General features: G+C 41.9%; 2 long non-coding RNA genes across 2 annotated transcripts in view; both read left to right on the forward strand.

Annotated features, from left to right (window-relative positions):
• The window catches only part of LOC138967329 (uncharacterized), a 181,077-nt gene that overhangs the window by 34,253 nt on the left and 129,954 nt on the right, over window positions 1–16,870 (forward strand). The window lies entirely within an intron of this gene.
• LOC138967324 (uncharacterized) lies at window positions 4,142–13,103 on the forward strand. The gene is made up of 5 exons (XR_011455916.1): window positions 4,142–5,160; window positions 6,662–6,775; window positions 7,620–7,725; window positions 8,480–8,632; window positions 10,011–13,103. It is a non-coding gene; the product is annotated as an uncharacterized lncRNA (long non-coding RNA).

The following is a 16,870-nucleotide window of genomic DNA, read 5'->3' on the forward strand; positions in this document are numbered from 1 at the left end:
ATGAAGATTTATCTCTTCCTGTGTCTAAAGGCCTCACGGGCTGCCTCTTCATGGCCCTGATGATCTGGATTTAGTGTGTGTGTGTGTGTGTGTGTGTGTGTGTGTGTGTGTGTGTGTGTGTGTGTGTGTGTGTGTGTGTGTGTGTGTAATCATCGTATGTTTTTTGCGTGCCGTGCGTGCGTGCGTGTGTGTGTGTGTGTGTGTGTGATTGATGAAAGTCTCGTATGGTGTTTATTGTGTACACGCGTTGTTTCTGTTTGTCAGGCGCTCTTCGTTTTTGTGAAGTGCGCTGCACTTATTCCGTGCATACGTGAACACATTATTATAGGAAGTATCCTACCATCCTTTAGTCAAGGCCCAGTTCCCATGCATGATAACATAAGATGATTACGTTCGAATGGCGAAGTAGTACAAAGTGCATGGTAAGCTCTTAAAATCTTATCGTATAACGTTTAAACTTTTTCTAGTCTGATGATGTTTGGGCCTTGAGTTCTGAAGAACCAAGCGTTTCTGCAACACACACACGCACGCACGCACTCACGCAAGCACGCACGCACGCACACACACACACATACAAACACACACACACACACACACACACAAACGCACACACGCACGCACGCACAAACGCACGCACAAACACACACACACACATACACACACACACACACACACACACACACACACACACACACACACACACACACACACACACACACACATCACAAACCCACAACGTCCTTAATTGCTCCGAAACTCTTCGTCTTTTTTTTGTCGTTTGATTATTTTCCTTTTTGTTTGTGATTATCTTTTGAACAGCTGTTTCCTGATAACCAAATCTAACCCATTACGATAACACCTTGAGTATGTGAATATAAAGTTGTGCGTGGATTTTTGATTAACACTGACAGGCACACGTCCTTAATATCCTTCGGCTTGAAGTACACCACCTCGCCTTCCATCTCCCTGGAAAAAAGAACCTATTTTTTTCCTCTACCCCCCCTCTCTCTCTCTCTCTCTCTCTCTCTCTCTCTCTCTCTCTCTCTCTCTCTCTCTCTCTCTCTCTCTCTCTCTCTCTCTCTCTCTCTCTCTCTCTCTCTCTCTCTCTGGTGTCAGACAGACAGACACAAACACCATGATACACGGAGACGCACTTTTTTTAAAAATTAATTCGGATGTGTGTGTGTGTGTGTGTGTGTGTGTGTGTGTGTGTGTGTGTGTGTGTGTGTGTGTGAGTGTGCGTGAGTGCGTGCGTGCGTGCGTGTGTGCATTTGCATATATATATCATTTCATTTTTCGTACAATTTTAGCAACAACGAAGTTCTGTTGTCGCCTGGAACTAAGCTTAAAAAACGTGTTAATGGAGCATGCTCATTACCGCTTGTCACCTGATATTCGGGAGTTAAAACATCTCATCGCAACCCCAAGAATAAGACGACAAAGGGCATAGAAAAAAGATTTCAATTTTCATTCCTGCACTCACCTTACACAATTAATCCAGTTGTTCTTCCCGTTTCTTTTCAATTCAAAAACAGATAGACTGCTAACTTTCCAAAAACGGCCACACCGGCTTTTTGCAAGCGAGTTTTATCGACGATTTTGAAAAGTTCATTATTTGTGTTTACTGTTTACTTGACAGACCACTAGGTCGACGCACTGTAATAAATAACACGTTTTGTTTTGTTAAAAACTAAATGTTCCAAAAACCCACGATTATTGTTCTTTGATTTCTTCCCGTTTTCTTAATCTAATCACAAAACCCAGTTCTTCTTCGTTTAAACACTGTTTTATATTCATTATGATGTTTTACATGTTCATGAAATTTACAATATATATATATATTTCATAAAGTGAAAACAACAACACACCTACGGCTTACGGTTCTTGTTCTTTACCTCAGATCTCTTCAGTCTTGGGTAGGTATGCCTTTCAAGGGGCGTGAAGGGTTTTCACCTCTGAAATCCGACGCCTTCAGATGTTATCTGCGTCCGTCCTTTTTCTGGCAGTTTATGGTTTCAAAGCCTGCTTCCAGCGAGGTCTTCGGATGGTCGGGCCGACGTCTGGCTCAGCCAATCGCTTTGACCTTTCTTTGATTGCGCGTGCGACTCGGCAACACGAGTGCGGAGACATAAGATAACTGTAATTGTCGTCTGCGTGGCTTCCTTCAGCCAGTTGTGATGGTGGGAGGGAGAGGAGGTTTGATGGTTTGGGTGAGGGAAGAGAGAGATAGAGAAAGAGAAAGAGAGAAAGTGGGTGGGAGTCGGGGTGGGTGAGTGTGTGTATGTGTGTGTGTGTGTGTGTGTGTGTGTGTGTGTGTGTGTGTGTGTGTGAGTCAGTCAGTCAGTCAGTCAGTCAGTCAGTGAGAGAGAGAGAGAGAGAGAGAGAGAGAGAGAGAGAGAGAGAGAGAGAGAGAGAGAGAGAGAGAGAGAGAGAGAGAGAGAGAGAGAGAGAGAGAGAGAGAGAGAGAGAGAGAGAGAGAGAGAGAGAGAGAGAGAGAGAGAGAGAGATGTCAACTTTCCATCAGTAGGTCACAGGGACTTGTGTAATGAATTATGGATACACAGTGAGAAATTAATAGAAAATCGCAGAAGTGGTGAAAGTTACATGTATGTAAAAACAACAACAACCACAACCATAACAACAACAACAGCGACAACACGCGCGCACGCACACACTCAGGCTCGCTTTACATCCCGTTATGTAACACAAGCTCCTCCTTCTCTCCCTCAATACACAGGTCCTAATTAAGGTTGCTTTCACAACCCAGAGAAATACAAATAGCACAGCGAGTAGAGATGCAGTTTTTGTACTCCTTTTATTTTTGTAATCAATGGAAAGACGGCACGCAACAAAGGCAGTAAACGAAGTATCGAATTTGTATAAGGTTACGCATGCGCCGCGTGGAGTTGGGTGTATCCACCTTCAGTCTCCCGCTAACCCCCCCCCCCCCCCATCTCCTCTTTGTCTTTTGTTTCGTTTTGCCTTCGATATGAATCCGTACCGCAGCCCCCTCACCCCCTTCTTTATCTTGTCTTTTTTTGTGTCTTTCTATCTTTGTTTGTATCTGTGTTTTGTTCTGTCTGTCTGTCTGTCTGTCTGTCTGTCTGTCTGTCTGTCTCTCTCTCTCTCTCTCTCTTTCTCTCTCTCTGTCTCTCTCTCTTTCCCCCCGCTCTCTCTCGAGGTATTACACACCGGTACGACCGAACATAAGGTATCAATAAACTCCTCTTGTGCAGCGGGTTGAAAGTATACCCTGATCCCTCGGAGATATACCTCCACTCCGGTCTGAACGACCTCACGTGACATGTTATATGGTAGAAGAGCATGCTGTCGCTTATTCTCCTTCTGAAGATGAGGTATACCCTCAGTTCGGTTAGACTGAAACGATGCTCAAGCAGTGGAATTTGTGTGTGGTTTGTTTCAGAGCAAAATGTTATTTTATCCAAACAAGAAGATATTCTCGCGCACCGCCTTGTTCAGGATATCCACAAGTTGACAATGATGTGTGCGAAATAAATAAACAATGAAACGAACCAGAACGGACGGACGGACGGGCAGACTGACGGACGGACTGACGGACGGACCGACGGGCAGATTGAGGGACGGACCGATCGATGGACGGACGGAGGGACGGGGGGAGGGGGGGGGGGGGGCGGCGGGGGGGGGGGGGGGGTGGCGTTACGGGTAACCCCTCCTGATCCGGTCCTGCAGGGTATTCCTTCAACCCTCTGCACAAGAGGAATCTATTCGGATACAGACTGAAGGACGGACGGACTGACGGACGGACTGATGGACTGACAGACAGACTGTCGGACGGACCGTATGGACGGACATACGGACGGACTAAAAGGACGAAGGAACGAATAAACGAAGGAAATAACGAAGGTCGGAACGAAAGAGCGAACGAACCAACCCACGAATGAACGAACGAACGAACGAACGAACGAGCAAACAAACAAACAAACAAACAAACAAATAAACAAGCAAACAATAAACAATAATTGTGTGCAATCTGGCCCATTTTCAGGGCATTTGTCAAACGTTTGGAGGAGGTCCACAGTTAGGCCTGGGTCAGTGGGGGGGGGGGGGGTTGTCCCACCAACAGGAATTCCCCCCCCCCCTTCTCCCCTGTATTGGGCCCTGCACAAGAGGAATTTATTGATACGGACTGAACTTGAAGAACGGATTGACTGACGGACCGACGGACGGACGGACTGACGGACGTACTGAAGGACTGTCGGACGAACTGTCGAACGAACGAACGAACGAACGAACGAACGAACAAACGAACGAACAAACGAACGAACGAACTGACGAACGAACAAACTGACGAACGAACAAACAAACGAACAAATTAGCAAATGAATACATACATTCGCAGAAAGAAAAAGGCAAAAGGTACATTTGTGGAGTCAGTAAGGGGGGTGGGTGGGCTTCCGGAACCCAGGAACCTTGGGAATCCCCCCTGGCCTAGAACACACACACACTGATCGACACTGACACACACACTGACACACACAACTTGACGAACGCACACACACACACACAATACACACACACACATCCACACCGGCACACACACACACACGCACGCACACACACTGTGACACACACACGTAAACACACACACCGGCAATGACACTGACACACACACACGTACCGTACACACTGACGGGCACACTGCCGGGCACACACACACACACACACACACACACACACACACACACACACACACACACACACACAAACACAAACACATACTGACATACTCGCAACTGACATAGCAGAGGGGGGTGGTAAGTCATTTGAACGTTTAATTTCTTTTGTCACAAATTTAACTACCCATCCGTTCCTTGTGTTTTTATTTTGAGATAGTTTTGTATTTTTAGTCACTGCAGCGAAGGGACATCACTCCCGCCACCTTATCTGTATCTTCTTCTGCTTGTTGCCAGTCCAAATCGTCCAAATGTAGTGGTCATCTGCAGAGACGCCGCCGTGCCGTACAGCTTATCCTGGATGGGAGTCGGGATTCGCTTTTTTTGCACTGCCATTGATGCCAAGAACGGAGCAGCCAGGGTCATTTCAATTTTCATCCAGGAATGGCACAAGCGAGCCAAACCGGCCGATGGTCTTTCGACTCCATGGAGACAGCTGGTGAAGGTAATACTATTTTTATTCCTACATTCGTGTTGACGACAGAGTGCAACGTTTCTAAAATATGATCGGTGCTAACAGAGCAGCAGGAATATACGTGCCCTTGATGACTTGGTCACTTTCGGTTTCACGGTACCAGTAAAGTCGATCGAACCCTCCCCCCCCCCCCCCCCCCCCTTCCTGTTAGGACCTAAACAAATCTGAAAAAATCAGGTCTTGAAAGGAAGAAGTCTTGAGATGAGAGTAAATATAGAGAGGTTGTGGACAGACAAATCTGAGAAAACAGGGTCTTAAAAGGGAGGGAGTCTTTAATCAGGGGATATTAAAAGTGTTGTTCCACTGTACTACCAAAAAGAGGGGATACTGTTTGATGTTACTGTAAAGACTTACAGTAACACTGTTCTCTCCGATTGCCAGTGTTTGTACTTTGAAACAGATTGTATGACCGGCACGGTTGGCCTTGTGGTAAGGCGCCCGCCCCGTGATCGGGAGGTCGTGGGTTCGAACCCCGGCCGGGTCATACCTAAGACTTTAAAATTGGCAATCTAGTGGCTGCTCCGCCTGGCGTCTGGCATTATGGGGTTAGTGCTAGGACTGGTTGGTCCGGTGTCAGAATAATGTGACTGGGTGAGACACGAAGCCTGTGCTGCGACTTCTGTCTTGTGTGTGGCGCACGTTAAATGTCAAAGCAGCACCGCCCTGATTGGCCCTTCGTGGTCGACTGGGCGTTAAGCAAACAAACAAACAGATTGTATCCTGAAATTTAGCACTCCATGTGTTAACATTTCCACTTCCAGGTCTGTAGTGTGCAAACGTGTTGTCACTGTTACAGCTGAAATGAACTAACAAGAATACTAGTCTGATGTACATAAAATATGGGAGAGGTTTGGGGTCGGGGGTGGATGGCAAGCATAACATTGATAAATGACTATAGTTTTGCAGTGGTTTGCTCTCTTGTACTATGAGTGTTAACAGCAATTGTTTATAATTTGTTACTCAACTTACTGTAAGGACTATTACTATTAGCTTTTCTCAGCAACTGCAAACAATTGTGACTTAATTGCAAGAGCGCTTCATTAAACATTGGGACACTTCTTTTGTTTTTTTTAATGGCTATAGTGTAGAAACTAGAAATGCTGAGATACATTAATGTAGTCATGAACAACAGCAACAACAAAAACAAGAACATGTTTTGAATTCTGATAGCTAATGAAACTGACAGCTTGATTAGAATTATGTAGTTTTTGCAATTGCTGACTGAGTTGCATCCTTTGGTTTTACCTTGCATTGATTATCACCTTTGCTGACAATTGACTCATTGAGTGCAGTATTGAGTAACGTATAGTTATTTTATTTCAAGTTAACTTCTGGCTCTGCATGGTGTTAATCCTACTCAAACTTAGTCAAAGTAAGGTATCATTATTTATGAATAATGTGAAGTTGAAGATACAAATTAATGAGAAAGTTTGTGTATTTTTCTGTACAATCTTGCTATTTACTGTTTCAGTGCTGAACCATTTGCTTGAATGCTTGATCAGATGATGACAGAGTGACACCTGGTGGTACCCAATAAAACTGCCTTTGCTGCTATAACTACAAGAAATTTCTACAATTCAGAACAGTAAGTGCATGAGGTTCCATTTTAAGCTGTCAAGAGTAAATCTCAGGAATAGATTAGAAGATTTAGTTATGTCACACATGTGTTGCTTTCTTGACTTTTCTCACACTCTCTTGTCAGACTCAGAGAGTGCATGATTGTACATTTTTTTTACAGTAATTTTTTATGTTCCTAATTGGAAAACAAATGTGTCATAATCTTAGTGTTTAGAATAACTATATGGCAGAGAGAATCATGGAAATGATTGGGCGATGGGGGTGTGTCGCTGGTGTGCAAGAGGGTGGGTGGGTGTGGAGAGAGTAGTGATGGTAGTCAACTACTAACTAAAAGATTACTGATTGCATACATTTAGTGTTTATTGATTTGGAGGGTGGGGGAGGAAGGCAAGCAGTATTATTACATGTGTATGGGTATACTAGTTGTGCATGTTCCAAATGGGGGTGGAGGTTGGCATGGCAAGCAATAGCTCAGTCGGAAGTGTGGCCTTGAAACCGGTTGTGGGGATTTATTTCTCAGAATTGACGTTGTGCAGACTCTGCTTGGTTTCTGAATAGCTTATTAAGCCTGTGACTGTGTGCATACATAAAGATCTCAAGTTCACAGTTTCAGGGCTTGGAATTAATGGAAACATCAACACACATGTAGGAAAAACTCAAAAAAAGGAGGGGGGGGGGGAGTTTGGTCCCACGGTAGTGTTTGAATGAAAGCAATCTTACTTTTTAAGAGGGTAATCTTGCAGGACTATGATTCTTACATTGGTAGTTGACTAGTGTAGTTGTGGTTTTGTACTAGTGAGGAATGTCATCTATGTCATGTGATTTCTTGCTTCTTCTTTTTGTGTGTGCAGCTAAAGATGTTGGACCTTGCCTACAGCCTAGTTTTGCATAGATCTCCAACACCGTGGCTTTACTCTGAGACACCTCAGAAAACACAGCCTTTTCTGCTGCTGAAAGGTAAACATTAGGTTAAATTTGTGTTTGTTTTGATTTGTATGTTTTCCTTTTGTAGTCTATGGCAGGAGATTTGTGCAGGTGTACAAATGGTAGAGGTGTCAGAGGAAATGTCCACTTGTTACTTGTCTCTATATCAGTATATATGTATCACAAATACGCATCAAATGTACTGATCAATAGAGACCACATGGACAATTTCAAGCACTTTTCTGCCAGGGGTAGGGTCAGCTATGTAAGAATCATGTCTTACTCTGTTCATGCAAAAATAAGGTTCTGCATTTGAATGAGTTTGAATCAGGCACCTGTGTTTTTGCTCTTGTTTGTGCCCTCTTGTGAACTGTTAACTTATGAACAACCACCCCAGCAAGCAACTCTTTACTGTTCTGAGCACAACAGAAGAGCGCATGGTCTGGGCATATGGATGGTAAACACATCTCATGCACAAGTACAGGCCTGAAAGTGGCGAGTATTTTCAATTACTCGCCATGGCGAGTAAAAATCATGTAAATGGTGAGTAGAAATGTTAATCTACTCGCCACATGTGAGTAAAGTTGATAAAACAAATGGTTGTTTTGACGAGTAAAGTTTCAGTAAATTATGAGAAGTACATGTACTAGCAGTGCTTCATTTTGTGGACTTTCAGTGCTGAAGTATGATTGTGTGGATTGATCATTTTGTATTCTGTTATTCAGATTGCCACTTGCTTTCTTTTACATATATTTACAAGTTGGTGGCTGATTTGTGTGTGTTGCAGAACACAGGTCCATGAATAAAAGAACCCAGCTGGTATTCTTCATTCATGGAAAATGAAAGGAAATTTATCAGCCAGGATTCGCCACTCACTCTGCTAAGGGGGAACCCCGGTCAGCCCTACAGTGGATGAACAGCTTGGTCCTTGGAGGGAAAGGTAACTACTGCAGCACTTTAGAAGGGGTCTATGTCGACCAACAGTGGCTGTATTCCCTGTATGTTAATTTCCTGTACATATACAGGGAATATACTTCCGTTAGACGCCATGGAATTACTTCAAGCTTGTGAAAGTGATTCAATGGACGAGAGTACCAGCGAGGAAAACATAATACCAGGCTGTTGGGGGTGGGGGTGCAGATGTTTCTTTAACTAAATCCGTTTTGATAAACGGTCGAAGCATGTTTTGCTTGATTGGATGCCGCACGCGAATTCAGGATTTTAAATAGATTCTCCTATCTAACCGCAGTCACGCGCTTGGCGCAAGATTGTACGATATTATACTTCTTTACAGAAAATCCAACTGTATTCCCGGTACACAGGGAAAACACCTATGGCTATGGGGAATACACCTTCTTTTGGTCGACATAGACCCCTTCAACCTTACAATATGTGAATGTGTAGAATATTATGCTTTTGCTTAAAGCTTGTTACATATGACTAAGACAGAAATGTTAATCATTCCCTTGGTGCAAATCATAAAAAGAACAATAGCGATCTGATGTACTGTGGATCAATCGAGGAAAAGGTGTGTATGACCTAGAAGAAACTGGTTTTGAAAGTGCTGAGGATGGATGGAACATTGATGCAATATCATTTACTACATTGAACCTGGGTTTCAAACTGAAGTGCTTTTTTATGCAGGGTTCGTACAGAGTCCTTGAACCCTGGAAAACTCCTTGAAAATTGGAAAACCTTTTCCAGGCCTTGAAAAGTGCTTGAAAATAGAGTTTTGTTAAATAGTCATTGAAAAGTACTTGATTTTTCCAAATTGTTGCCTATACATTTCGTCAGCAGCTTGTCTTATTTAAAAAAAAATGCAACCCCCTTTTTTTTCGTCAAATACAGTACACACATTTTGGGAGAATAAAAGATCGAGTGAAAACAAATTAAAGCAGACGAACTAACTATTACTAGTCACCTGTAGTTGCTTCCCTTCCTGAAGGTAAGCTTGGTGCTTTGCATTAAATTGGGGAAAATCATGTCCTTGAAAAGCATTTATTTGGTCCTGGAAATGTCCTTGAAAACTCCTTGAATTGTATCAGCTCTGCCCTGCAGGAACCCTGTTTATGCTTCTTGTTATATATATGGTCTCGATTGACTCCTGTGTTCAAGAGACTGTAAACAACCATAAACAATCTTGTGTTGTTATGTGGTGGTGGTTTTGCTGTTGTCTAGCATCTACCCGTAATTGGCTTTATCAAATGCACCAGAAACGAGCATGAGTTTGTCGGATTAGTGAACTGTTTGAAAAACTTTAATGTATTTGTGGTTGACAGGTTGTTATTATTTCTATATTGTGTTCTTCTTTTTCTCAGGTGGGCTGTCTTCTGAAACATATGAATCGGGAGCGTCACATCTTTCTTCCTGAGACATCCCCTCTTGAAAATGGTGTGGCGTTTAGCTGAATGGAAACGTGGCAGTGTCCTGTTTTTCATAGCTTCGATGCGCGAAGTTGGGGATTTCAGCAGAGAATTTATTGATTGATTAATTAATTAGTTATTTAAGCTCACCTCACTCCTTAGTGTTTTTTAGGGGGATGGGGGGGGGGGGGGGTGGTGTTGGCCTGGATCTTGTTAGTGAACTTTCTTTCTGGCAACTCGCATCAGAAATTCCAGGTTTGCTTTCAAGGCAATAGACGGTTTTTGAAAATAATTCTGTTAGGATTATCAGCAGTCCGGAGGTGTAAAAATCCCTGTACTGCAGTCAGGTTTTTCAAAACATCTCGAGCACGCTCTACGCCTCTGATGGGCTGTATCCCACAATCGGGACAAACGACCAACTTGGATGTGTATGCCATGCGCACAATATGATACCCCTTGCCTTTAAAAATCAGCGGTCACGAGTTCATCACAGTTCAGAATTTGTTGTGTAAAAGATAGCCGCTGTCAGCTAGCCATTCGTGGCTCAGGTGATTATATTTAATACAAATTTAAAAAAAGGTTTCTTATGTAGCGCACGCCGCACAGCATACACATCACAGTCAGTCGCTTGTCCTGATCGCAGGATAGCGTGAAACATGCTCCGGGAGACTGCCAATAATCCTTACATAGTTATTTAAAGAAATTGTGTATTGGTACAGCATGTTATGCATGTACTAAGATAGCTATTTGTAAATATTTGGTAGATATTTATGGTGGTGTCCCGAATTGCTCCCTCCCAATTTGCCCCATCCCATATGGTCCCCAATTATTCTTGCATTTTGCTGTGAGTAACATAAAGGCATTTGTCTGAAGCGCATTTCCAAAAAGACCCCCCGCGGGTTAGGGGGAAGAATTTACCCGATGCTCCCCAGCATGTCGTAAGAGGCGACTAACGGATTCTGTTTCTCCTTTTACCCTTGTTAAGTGTTTCTTATATAGTCAATGTTTGTACAGATTTTAGTCAAGCAGTATGGAAGAAATGTTAAGTCCTTTGTACTGGAAACTTGCATTCTCCCAGTAAGGTAGTATATTGTACTACGTTGCAAGCCCCTGGAGCATTTTTTTTATTAGTGCTTTTGTGAACAAGAAACAATTAACAAGTGGCTCTATCCCATCTCCCCCCCTTTCCCTGTCACGATATAACCTTCGTTAAACACCAATTAAAGAAAGAATTTCCAAAAAGCATAGTTACCATTTGTTTTTTTAAATCTGAATCCGTGACTGTTGTTCTTGAATACTCTTTCGTTTAGGTTTCCAAAAATGCTGATATAAAGGGGAAGGATAGTTGAAACTGTAACCGTTTACATTTTGCTCCCAGATTTGCAGTTGTTGTTTTTACTAGGAGTTTGGACGGGCTCGGTGTTCTTGTGGATAAGACATCGGCCTCCTATTCAGAAGGTCATGAGTCAAAATCGCGGCCGCCTGGTAGGTTAAAGGTGGAGAATTTTCTGATCTCCAAGGTCATTGCTTATGTGCAGACCTGCTAGTGCCTTATCCTCCTTCGTGTGTACACGCAATCACAAGACCAAGTGCGCACGGAAAAGATCCTGTAACCCATGTCAGAGTTTGGTGGGTTATAGAAACACAAAAATACCCTGCATGCTTCCCCCGAAAGCGGCGTATGGCTGCCTGAATGGTGGGGTAAAAACGGTCATACACGTAAAAATCCACTCGTGCAAATTTGTGAGTGAATGTGGGAGTTTCAGCCCATGAGCAAAGAAGAAGAAGAACTATGAGTTTTACTCTTTTAAAAAAATTATTTTCAAATTCGAAGATTGCCACAACAGTAGTCTATCTCATCCGACTTGAACCCTTCAGACTCCCTGTACATGTACTTGCAGTTTAAACTCATATTTTGTCTGAGAATAGTTTTCAAATGCAAAGTCCTTCAGAAAAACTGCGAGATAAAAATCTGGAGTGCTGATATCGTGTTGGTGTATCGTGTCAGTGGCCGAGTGGTAACGCACTTGCGCTCGGAAGCGAGAGGTTGCGAGTTCGACCCTGGGTCAGGGCGTTAGCAATTTTCTGCCCCCTTTCCTAACCTAGGTGGTGGGTTCAAGTCTTTCGGATGAGACGAAAAACCGAGGTCCCTTCGTGTACACTACATTGGGGTGTGCACGTTAAAGATCCCACGATTGACAAAAGGGTCTTTCCTGGCAAAATTGTATAGGCATAGATAAATTTTCATAAAAATGTCCACCAAAATACCCGTGTGACTTGGAATAATAGGCCGTGAAAAGCAGGATATGCGCCGAAATGGCTGCGATCTGCTGGCCGATGTGAATGCGTGATGTATTGTGTAAAACAATATTACATCTCACACGGCATAAATATATCCCTGTGCCTTGAATATGTGCGCGATATAAATTGCATAAAATAAAATTAAAATAAAATCCCCGAGCTTAGAACTGTACCCACAGAATACGCGCAATATAAGCCTCATATTGATTGGTATGTAAGAAATGTTAAAGTCCTTTGTACTGGAAACTTGCATTCTCCCAGTAAGGTAGTATATTGTACTACGTTGCAAGCCCCTGGAGCAATTTTTTGATTAGTGCTTTTGTGAACAAGAAACAATTAACAAGTGGCTCTATCCCATCCCCCCCCCCCCCCCCCCCCCCCCCCCCCTCTTTCCCCGTCGCGATATAACCTTGAACGGTTGAAAACGACGTTAAACACCAAATATAGAAAGAAAGAATAATCTTTGAACAGCATTTGGTTGGAAAATGAAAGTCTTCACAAAGCTATCTTCTTCTATTTGTGTGGGTTAATATAAATAGGATTTAACATAACAATGTGGTACTGGTATGGGTTTTGTAAAGTGATTACTCAACTTCTGTGAATTGTACCTTCGTGGTGATCATGCTACACACTGGGTAATTCAAGCACAGAAAATAATATTTCTTAATAATTTGGCCTTATAAATGTACTCCGTGACTGTATTTGTATATGGTGAAAAGGAGAAGATATAAAATTTGTGAAATAGGACTTCGTATTTGGTTTTGTCATAATGAATTTGTTGTTTCTGTGTGTGTGTGTGTGTGTGTGTGTGTGTGTGTTGTGTGTGTGTGTGTGTGTGTGTGTGTGTGAGAGCATGCATGCGTGCTTATGTGTGAGTGCACAATTGTGTGTGTGTATTAATCCAGCAGAAACAGCTTCTCTTCCATACATTTGAATCATTTATATTGATACCACATGGAGACTATTCTGAACACACAAGCGTGGTTTTCTCTCTACAGTGCTTTTCCTAAAGTTAAATATTGAATTTTTGAATTTAAAAGTTTTTGGCACACCACTTTAAGATAATGCTCAAGGAAAATAAATAGTCTTCTTTTTTCATTAACGCTTTTTCTCACAGTGATGTGTCAATATCTCAGACGCAAATCCAGAGTCATGCACCGTTTTATGCTTGGGAAGCGCACTATACTCACTTTGGTAACGGTCACTGTTAGAAACATGCATACCAATCAATCAATTAAGCGAAAATGAATGATAAGATTCGATTATGTTCTTCTTTTTGTGCACAGGCGGTTATATACAAACGTGCATAGTGTCAAAAGAAATCACACACACACACACACACACACAAAGTATGAAGAAGCCCCTCCAACTTTTGGTTGAGTTTGACTGCATTACCTTGAGGAGACTGACGACACTTCACAATGGAAAAAATAATAACTTTTACATTTCAGTGATTTGTTTTAAGTACAAAAGTACAAGTGAAAGTAGAAATAAATTAATGTGACACTATCCCGTAATCACATATCAGGGTCAACTATAATCAGTCCATTGGTTTACAAAACTTTATTCAATTTGTTATCATGACAGAAACAATGCATTGTTTTTTTTAAGATAACTCAAGCATAAATGCTTATTTTAAGTCATCCTGGTATGTACATAACAAAGTTTAGCATGATGGCGGACTAGATACATTTACTCATTTCAGACATCGAAAACAAACAGACAAACCTGATGCGCAAGCAATCAAAAAATGGAGGGGGTGGTAGTACAGAACTTGGTGGGGGTAAAAACAAGAAACAAAAAGAAATGGGGTACGAGAGAACAGAATTCAGCATAAGGGGGAAAAAAAAAGGACGACGAAGACTTGGAGCGCCAGAAATGTTGGAAGAGTGGGTCACGTCACAATAATATTAAATGCACAGAAGACACACACGCAAAGTTAATACATTTTGTGATCGGCGAAAATGGCACTAAATTACATAACGATTGGGCCATAATCGATAAGTCGAAACAAGGACACAAAACACGAGAGAAATTACGAAGAACAATTGGTCAGGCAGCATTTGTCTCATGACAGTGTCAAATGAACATTACAGTGAATAAAATGTGGAGGCTCATGTACGGAACATGCCTGGTTGTCTTAATAAATTCTTGTACAGTTATGAATATGGTCTGATTGACATTCCGGGAATATTGCGGGATGCCTTTCAATAATATTTCAATAAACTTATAATCAGTTATCAATTGACAATAATCGTACATCTCTACACAAGGGTCAATGCAACAAATAGTGCTCAGCAGTCTCCCTTGGGTAACCGCACTCACATTTGGGGCATTCCTTGAGGTGCCGCTGACATAAATCAAAATTCAAATCACTCATACCAATACGCAGTCTGCAATTATGGACTTTTTCAAATCTATCTCCAAAATAATAATGACATGGTACTTTAAAATCAACGTTGATTGCAGTAAAGTAATTGACTGACAATTAGGGTTGTATGTGGGGTGCCTAAAATTTGAACTTTTCTTATTCCCGAATATTTTTTGTGGGCGCAGAAGCACGGGGCAAATGGTATTGTTTTTTTCTGGAGGGGGATCAGACAATATAAAACCAATTAGAGGCCGAGTTGCCTGACAGAAAGGCCAATTCTAGCCCCAGTCCATGCCGGTTACATGTAATTAGCTATGCACACATTTGAGATCGATACCCAACCTTACTGAGCATCAGTTCTTTGCGTTATTTTAATTTTCTTGTTTTTCTTTAAAATAAAAAAGGGAATGGTTTTATTGATGTCATTTTATTATGTCATTATCTAGTCAGCATAAATGACTTTTGTGGATACAGGAGAAAGTGTTAAAATGTGAAGATTTCAAGTGTGGTTTGTGGTCATCTGCTCAGTTGACCACTTAAAATGTTGTTTCATTTGATGATACGTTTTGTTTGGTGTTCCCGCTTGAATGTGACAGTAAGTTGTACAATGTTACTCTGTGTGTGTGTGTGTGTGTGTGTGTGTGTGTGTGCGTGCGTGAGTGTGTGTGTGTGTGTGTGTGTGTGTGTGTGTGTGCGTGCGTGAGTGTGTGTGTGTGTGTGTTGGTGTGTGTGTGTGTTTGGTAACCGGCTTTGTACAGCGGGACCACCTTATTTTGTCATGTATTTTTATTCATTCTGGAGCTTTATTAAATAAACTGCCCATTTCAATCACAACTCTGGTCTGGTCTTATTGTCAGTGTTGCATAAATGATTGTATGTGAGCTTGTGAACATACAAAGAAAAAAGAAAGAAACATTCTGTGTCGAAATATCTTGACTAAAAATCAGGCGGAAGACTACACCTGTTGCATTTCCTATTATGCTCAGGCAATTATAACTGAGGGCGGAAGCGACAATGATTCGTTTTCCCCCCAGATAACATTAATTTGTAGAGACGGAAAAGGAACACGCACATTCTGGAACTGATTTGTGTAAATAACTGAGAGGGTGTTTTGTCTGTTTTGTGAAACGGTCCTCACACATTTGCAAAGTTCCACAGTTAGGCAGCTGAATTAAAGCATTACATAATGCATAGTGTAAACTCTAGGCCTACTTCAAGGTCTTATTACTTCAAGATGCATACACGTGCTGTTGTATCTGTTAGTGCTTGCCGGACACCAGTGCTGATTAAAATGGCTTAGATTGTTACTAATTTGAAACTACAGTATGTCCTTTTACGCGTTGTGGCAACTGAATTTTGTTGGTACCGATGATTTATACAAAGACTTTTATCACAGGTTTCTTCCATATCAAACATTTATACTTACCTTCAAGTTCGAGTTTACCTTTACTTTCACGAGGAGAGTCTGTGTGTGTGTGTGTGTGTGTGTGTGTGTGTGTGTGCGTGCGTGTGTGCACGCTTAAATATTCTTGATTTTTGAACATAAGCAGTTTATCTGTCATGGAGTTGTGTGTGTTTTCATGTCTGCGTGTTCTTTTCCCCCTCCTTCCTCCTCTCGGCAGTCCGGCTTCAGTCATTTTATTCCTCCCCTCAAAGCAGACAGCAGCATTGTGTTAATGTTCAGAACTTTGCCAGGTTTTTTGTTTGTTTGTTGTGCTTCTTTAATTTAGGTTTGTTGTTTGTTTAAAACACTCAAACATACGCACACATCCACACGCACACTTTTACTTTTTAAGTTATAATAAGTATTGCATTCAGCCACGGTTTTTTTTCTCAGTTGATATTCTGATTTTGCCATTTTTTTGTGTAATTGTTTTTGTTGTGCTTGTTTGATGTAGGTTTGGTGTTGTTTGTCGTTGTTTGTTTAACACACACTCAAACACACACACTAACCAGACACACACACACACCACCACCACCACCACCACAAGAATAGGGTTTACACTCACTTTTTCCTCCACGTTTTAATTTTGGCAATATCATTAACCCAGGATTGCAAAGCAGGGATCATTTTCAATTTCAATAACAACGTACATACATTTGCAGCTGGTCACTTCAATAAAATGTGCATCATCACAGGTTT

Source organism: Littorina saxatilis, linkage group LG5 (assembly GCF_037325665.1).
Source record: "Littorina saxatilis isolate snail1 linkage group LG5, US_GU_Lsax_2.0, whole genome shotgun sequence".
Lineage (NCBI taxonomy): Eukaryota > Metazoa > Mollusca > Gastropoda > Littorinimorpha > Littorinidae > Littorina > Littorina saxatilis.